This window comes from Adiantum capillus-veneris, chromosome 19, assembly GCF_014529385.1.
Source record: "Adiantum capillus-veneris isolate H3 chromosome 19, ASM1452938v2, whole genome shotgun sequence".
Lineage (NCBI taxonomy): Eukaryota > Viridiplantae > Streptophyta > Polypodiopsida > Polypodiales > Pteridaceae > Adiantum > Adiantum capillus-veneris.
The window spans coordinates 116,928,457-116,935,809 of NC_140949.1; positions in this window are offsets into that span (position 1 = coordinate 116,928,457).

A 7,353-nucleotide genomic window follows, 5' to 3' on the forward strand; every position below is an offset into this window, starting at 1 on the left:
AAATCGTTTTCCAATTCGGATTGGAACCTTGTGTAAAAAATTCATCAAAACAGGGTCCATTTATGGCAGCAAAAGTCTTCATGTGGTCTCCTTAGCCTAAACTTTCATTTAATTCCAAAGGACACCTCATGCCATATGAAAGCATGACATTGCTCCTTGACAAAGTTTTGTAATCATGCTTACAATAATGCATTAAAATAAGTGCATCTTTGAAATCATGCCACCTAGTGTCCCACTAGGATTTGATTCTCTCCTAGTAGCTATTTAAAAAGAAATATAAGAAAAGTATAAAAAATACATAGAATATATATATATTGGAGTTTACCCTAGATATAGGATCTAGCTAGGGTGTGAGATGATAATGAAATAGTAGAAATAAAGAATCAATGCTTTTTGCCCCAAGTTAAAGAGGTGGAGCTATTGATGCTTTTCCCATAGTATTTTCTGATGGTAAAGTAAGGATATGTTACCCTTGAGAAAAATAATAGGATGAGATAGAAGGCTTATTATTATACTTAAATATGCATATGTACACTATAGGAAATATAATTATGTATGTAAAAAAATACAAGATAGATCTTGTAGCATGCGTTCCCACTATGTACGTGTCACAGCACGACATCCACCCCCTTTAAACCTGCACATCCTCCGGTATGTGCCACATTGTCTCTTTGTAAGATTAGACCTCTTGTACATCTTCCTTGTCTTCTTCTTCACTGGATGATTCCAGAGCTTCATGTTCACTTTGATCTTCACCTGTGTTTTTCTCTTCTTCCTCATCCATATCTTCTAGATCATTGTCTCCTCTTCTCTTAAACATTTTAATCCTTTTTCCTACAATGGGAATCTTTACTTCTGTACCATCTAGTTCAGACAAGCTATAAGTAGCATTTTCATGCACATGCTTTACAACATACGGTCCAAAACATCTTTTTGAGAACTTACGCATGACTGTGTGCTGGTTATCAAAGCTACTATCATACACTAAAACCCAGTCACCTTTGTCAATTGATTTGCTCCTGAGTCGATGTCGCTTATCAAAATAGTCCTTGTTTTTCAACCTTGCATTTTTGAGTCGTTCTTTTGCAGCTTCAATGTCTCCAGGTCTTCTCTCTAGCTGCCTTATACGCAGTGCAAGGAGATCTTTCCTACTAAGCCCCTCTTGCCAAGGTAGTACATTCCATGTGGGAATTGTATCCTCAATCGGCATCACTGGCTTTTGACCATGCATTAGCTCCGCAGGCATGTAGCCAGTTACTGAGCTATGTGTTGTACGATCAGCCCATAAAGCATATGGTAACAATTTTGGCCACTCACCAACTCTTCCTTCGCAAGCCTTGGCCAAAGCTTTGATGATAGGAGGATGCCCTCTTTCACTCTTTCCATTGCCTTCAGGGTTGTAAGCTGTAGTAAGAGAGAGCTTGATCCCAAATCTAGAAAAGAACTCCCTTGCTTCTTCGGCATCCAGTTCACCTCGATCTGCAGTGATTTTTCCCACACAACCATAACGGCAAATCACCTCATCAAGAAGGAATTTGCACACAGCTTCTGTGGTCTTAGCTCTTAATGCTCTTCCTTCAACCTGGTTAGTTAGGTCCTCTCGTGCAAGAACCAAGTATCTCATCTGCCAGAGTCCTAAAGGCATCGTGACTAGATCCACAACCCATTTATAGTGCATGGCTAGTGGATATGTAGGGTGCAATCCATCACGATGTCGAACATTTGAATACATTTGACAAGTTACACACGACTCTACAAACTGAGATACATCTTTATACATACCCTTCCACCAGTATTTTTCTTTCAACTTGGAGAAGGTTGCCCACACACCCCTGTGTCCAGCCCATAGACTCTCATGAAACTCTTGCATGAGCTTTACTTGAGTCTCTTTTTTACATATAACCCGTTGTGGTGTAGCACCCTTTTGTTTAGGATGCTTCCACAAGTAACCATCCCTTAAAAAGTACCCATATGCTTTCCTGCGTATCCTCTTGAATTCTTGTTCAGACCAATCATCCTGTTTTGTTAGAGTACTCAAGTACCTTCCAATAGAAAGCCAATCACCTTCATAAAGATCTTTCAAGAACAATTCAAGTGAATTAGTCATGCAAACATTGTTACCTTTGACATGAGAGATAGAATAGAATTTTGTGCCTACATCATCTCCCTCATCAATCATTTGTGACTCATCTTCATACCTTGCCCTTGATAGCATATCTGCCACTGTATTGTCTTTACATGCAATGTGCTTAAACTCGGGATTTAAGGACTTAATGTAAGAAATCCACCGCAACATAGCAATGTCTGGTGTTGAGCAGCTTGTAATCATCCCAAGAAGTGGTAGACAATCTGTTTCTACAACCACACATGCACCAATTAGGTACTCTTTCCCACTTTTCAAGGCTGTAACCATACCCCATAACTCTCTCTTTATCTGTGGATAGTTTCTTTGGCGAGCACTTAGTACCTTTGCTCCAAATCTTACCACATACCTGTGTCCTTCTTTGTCATCTTGCCCTATTGCCCATCCAATCCCTGTAGGACTGGTATCTACTGTCACAATCACTGGCCTTTGACACTCATAGTCTACCTTTCTCAAAGTCGTTGCTGACTGGAGTAACTCCTTTAGCTTTTTCATGGATTTTACATGTGCTTCTGTCCATTTAAACTTTTGATTCTTTCTAAGCAGCTGATAAATAGGATCAGCTACATGTGCATAATGTGGAATCCAAATAACATAGAAGACACATGCTCCCAGAAACCTTCTACCCTCAGTGATGCTAGTGCATGTTTCTTTCATTCTTTGGATGGCATCTACCTTTGATGGACAAGGTTTCCTACCATATGGCCCGCACATGTGCCCCACAATGAGCACTTCTTTGACACCAAACATAGAATTTTTCCCTGACAATGTAAGATTCACTTCTTCCAACCTAGACAAAATTTTATCACAATCATTTATGTGATTTACCACAAACCTGCGACATCCCTTGAGATCCAAAGCTTCATCTTTGTCACTTTCTTCACATCCTTTGATAGGCAAATCATCAATGAAAGGCATTGTGATTTGAGGAATAAAGTCACGTAAGACCTTATTCATCCCATTCATCATATGTGCAACCGAGTTGGTTGCTCCCTGTGGCAAGGTACACATCCTTACCAAACCCAAAGGTGTCCTCATGGTTGTCAAGTCCCTGCTTTCGATTGCAAGCTGAAATTGATCATACCCTGAGTAGAGATCCCCCATTGAGTAGATTGCCCTCCCTGCAAACGCCTCTGCAAATTCATCCACAATTGGACCTGTTCCTACATTTCTAATTGTCACCTTGTTCACTGGTTGCATATCTTGGATGAAGCGTAGAGAACCATTCTTCTTTGGAACTGTGAACCACCTGTTTGAGTATGGAGCACAAGAAGGCTCCAAGATTCCCATTTTGATTTTCTCATTCAGTAGCTCTACTAACTTTGACAAATGAGCCTTTGGAACCGGAATAGGCCGCAGATTCCAAGGCACATGAGGTATTGTGAAAATTACCATAGGAGCTACAATATAAGGATCAACACATCCTATCTCATGTGGCTCAAATGCAAAAGCCTTACCATGCTTTGAAAGCATTTCTTTGAAGCACTTTGTCTCCTCCTGTGTTAGAAACTCCTCGCAACCAATCTGCAACTCTTGAAAGGACTCCTTTGTGAAGGTATGCCCGATCTTTTTAGGATTCCGCAAACTTGGTTGTAAAGAAGCCTGTTCAATCTTTTCCCTGTTGTTGGGTGGTAAGGGTGAAGCTACTGGTTTCACCTTCTTTGCTACACTCTTGTATTTAGTTTCAACATGGACTTCTGGGCCAACTGTTTGGCTTTCTTTAAAGGCTTCTATTACTTGATACATTTCCATAGAGCAAACTTCCACAACTTCATTTTCAAGATGCAAACTAGACCTCATTATAGCATCAAGCTCACCCATAGTATCTACAAAAGAAACTTGTTCACACAAACCCAAAACATTTTCAGTAGGCTTTATCAACCCACTCTTTTTCATGCCTATTTGTACATTATGTACATATTGCCTCTCATATCTCTTCAAATCTTCAAGTTTTGTAAAACATACTGATCCATTCCTTGTTACCAAGGAGCTCATTGAGAAAGTTTCACCTATTTTTGGATCAGGCGAGACCCTTTTTCTTTCTGTACCACTGCAATCCCGCTTTACAATGGTACTTGGCCAAAACCCATCATTTCTCTATGATCATGAAACTCTTTGCTTACCTTTGGTAGAGGATGTTCTCTGAGGTTGTCACGATTTCTTTCATGGTTTACACAGACTGTGAGAAATTGGACAGCTCGTTTACCATCTTTGCTACGTATTCTAGCATATGGTGAACCATCGTCCATTACCTTTGTTTCCATTCGAACTCCCACAATGTAGGGTTGTCCAAGGATGAGATGATATGAAGATGTATCCTGTACAAAGAAGTTTTGGTCAATCTTTACATCACCTATTGTTACCTTCACACCTCGACATGCTGCATACAATTCACTGGATGAATTGTTTGCCACTTTTACCATCCAGCCATGATCTGTTTCCATCGGCCATTTGCACTTGTTGTAGAGACTCTTTGACATTATGTTTATTTCTGAACCATGGTCAATCAAGGCAACAAATGGCTCTTCAAGATCACCTACCTTGACCAAAGTTTCTGTAGTAGCCCTTGCCCAATGACTTCATGAATAGTAACTCCTAGGAATATCTTTAACTTCTTCATCATCATTTGAGAAATACACTTGCTTCACTCTCCCACTAGATTGGTAGCATCCTACCATAGCTCCATCATTCTCCTTATTTTGCAGTTGCATCCCTTGTGTCTTTGAGGTTTCCCCTTCAACATGTGGACGAGAAACTTCAGCAAGGGTTTGCCTCTTTCTCTTGATGATGTCAATGATCTCCTCATGGAATTCACGCTTTGCAATGCCAAGAACTTCTCCCAGAGTAAACTCAATCTTTCTATTCAAGATCCTTTCCTCCAAGACTTTCTTTAAATCTGTAGCAACCTCAATATCAGATTGTAGTTTATAAGTTGGGCCTTTTGTCTTACCTTTCGTTGGCTCTTTCTTCTTCCTGTTGTCGACTCCTCCATGAGTACTTCAGGTGGAGATGCTCCTTGTGTTGAGGGTGTTTGAGAAGGCATTGAGTCGCTTCTTCCCCCACTTCTAGAAGCTCTTTTTGATGGTCCTTCATCAGCATTCTCACGTCTGCGCTTCTCTTCTACAATTGCCTCATTTTGTTGGCATTTTGTAATGTAGGCATGCACTGACAATTAGTCCACTGGATCATTCCATCCTGTTTCTAGACGTATGCAATCACCTGCTTCATGTAGAATCTCTTTTGTAAGCTTTCCCTTTTTAGCTAATTGCATGACATTTGGCCAAATTTGACCATGATGGTCACTCACCTCTTCATCACAAAAATGTTCAATTTTACTCCATAAGTAGCTGCTTCAACTGAAGAGGTGGCATGCTTGGTTGCCATATCTTCAACTAAGGTTTGCATTCCCCCCTTCCCAAAGTTAGTTCTCAAGGGTAGACCTGCCTCTCTTAAGTGGATTTTACCATCCTTAGAAAAGACAACATCTTTTGACAAAGCATCACTAAAATCATCACAATCCCTTCTTACATGGTCTGTACTATCACACCAAATACATCTATTAACAAACCCTTCTTTGGGCTGTTGTCTTTGCCTAGGAAGTGGCCCTGATGGTTGGCCTTTTTCTTCAAGCTTTGCAAACTTCACCTTCAAGTCACGCATTCCCTTCACAAGCTCATCTAGCATGGACTCATCAAACTTGGGAGCGATAAAAGTAGGCTTTACCATTTTGTCAGAAGTTGAGGTGGAAGGACTTGTAGTGTTTACTACCATCTTGTCCCTTCTTCTTTGTCGTTTGGCAAGCAGTGAGACAGCACCTTCAACCTCATTCCAGTCGGTTTTTAGTCCTTGCTCAGCATCTTTATCTTCAAGAAGAAGCTCCAAATTTTCTTGAAACTCTTTACCTGCAGCTTGTAAGAAAAGATCTGTCTTCTCTGCATCTAGTGTGGCCCTTTCTGTCCTGGTGAGTTGTGCATAGCGCCGCTCAAATTTCCTAAGTAGCTCTGTTATTGATAGTCCTTGCTTTGGCTTGACTACCCATTCTAAGAATGTCCTTTTGGTCACTCTCTCAGAGTCCTCCATGAAATATTCCTCCTTTAAAGCTACTTTGAGTTCTTCCCAATTTCTCCCATGCCCATCTTTAATTACCCTAATATGCTCTCTAATTTCTGGAGCAACAACTAGCTCAAAGCTTTGAATCATCTCACCTTCTGACACGCGATGCAGCTCTATCTCCTTGACATACTCGCGTAAGTACTTGGTTACATCTTTGCCATTGAATTGATCCATTCTGTTGACGACCGCTTGTATGGCCTTCGTTGCTGAAATCTCACTTCTTTCAGTGGCATGTTATTGTTGCATGAACATTGCAAATGCTTGCAACATTTGCATTGTTGTTGGGTCAAAATGCATACCCTGTTGCTCAACACGATCACCCATGGTTACCCACAAACTCTCACCCTGGCAGTTTCGCGTCGAGTTCACCAAAAATATGTCGAGAAATTTGCGGTCTTGCCAGGAAAGCACCGGGCTTATGGCTGTGAGAGTTTGTGAGAGAACTCGACAAAAACTATATGAAGGAGTTAAACCATAGATGCCATGAAGACTAGGGTTTGGAAAGAATTACAATCAAAGAAGCCCACCCATTCTCTCTTGCACTCACACGCACAAAGAAAGAACACAAAAGAAAATGTCAAAATAACACAAAGATGAAAACATCAAGGCTATGGTCATATCGTATCATGGGTAATATGAAAGGGTTAACAGATGAGTTAATGGCATTCAATCTTGGCTGGCCAAATAGGCTACGAATTGTTCTTTGGAATTGTAGTTTTGTGCTTACCATAATATATATATTTTGTCTAGTGATTGGGATTAATTGTGTGTACAAATCCTCTTGGTTCATAGCAAGATAACTACGCTTACGTCAAAAGAAAAGTTATAGTCTATGAGAGGTAGTATGATGGGATCCGGTGATAGAAGTATTTCATTGAGCCTTTCTGGGCCAAAGAGAAACACTATACATTGTTGAAAGTGTATTTTACGGCTAATCCATACGTTAATTCTAATAGATCGTACAGAGTGAAAGCGATAGAAATTATCATCATGTGGGTTATTCATCTAGGATAGTATGTGAGAAATGTAGATATGAGAGAAGAGAAGAGAAGAGAAGAGATGAGAAGTTTCCCTCCCAAGCCCTATTCTTGCCCGTA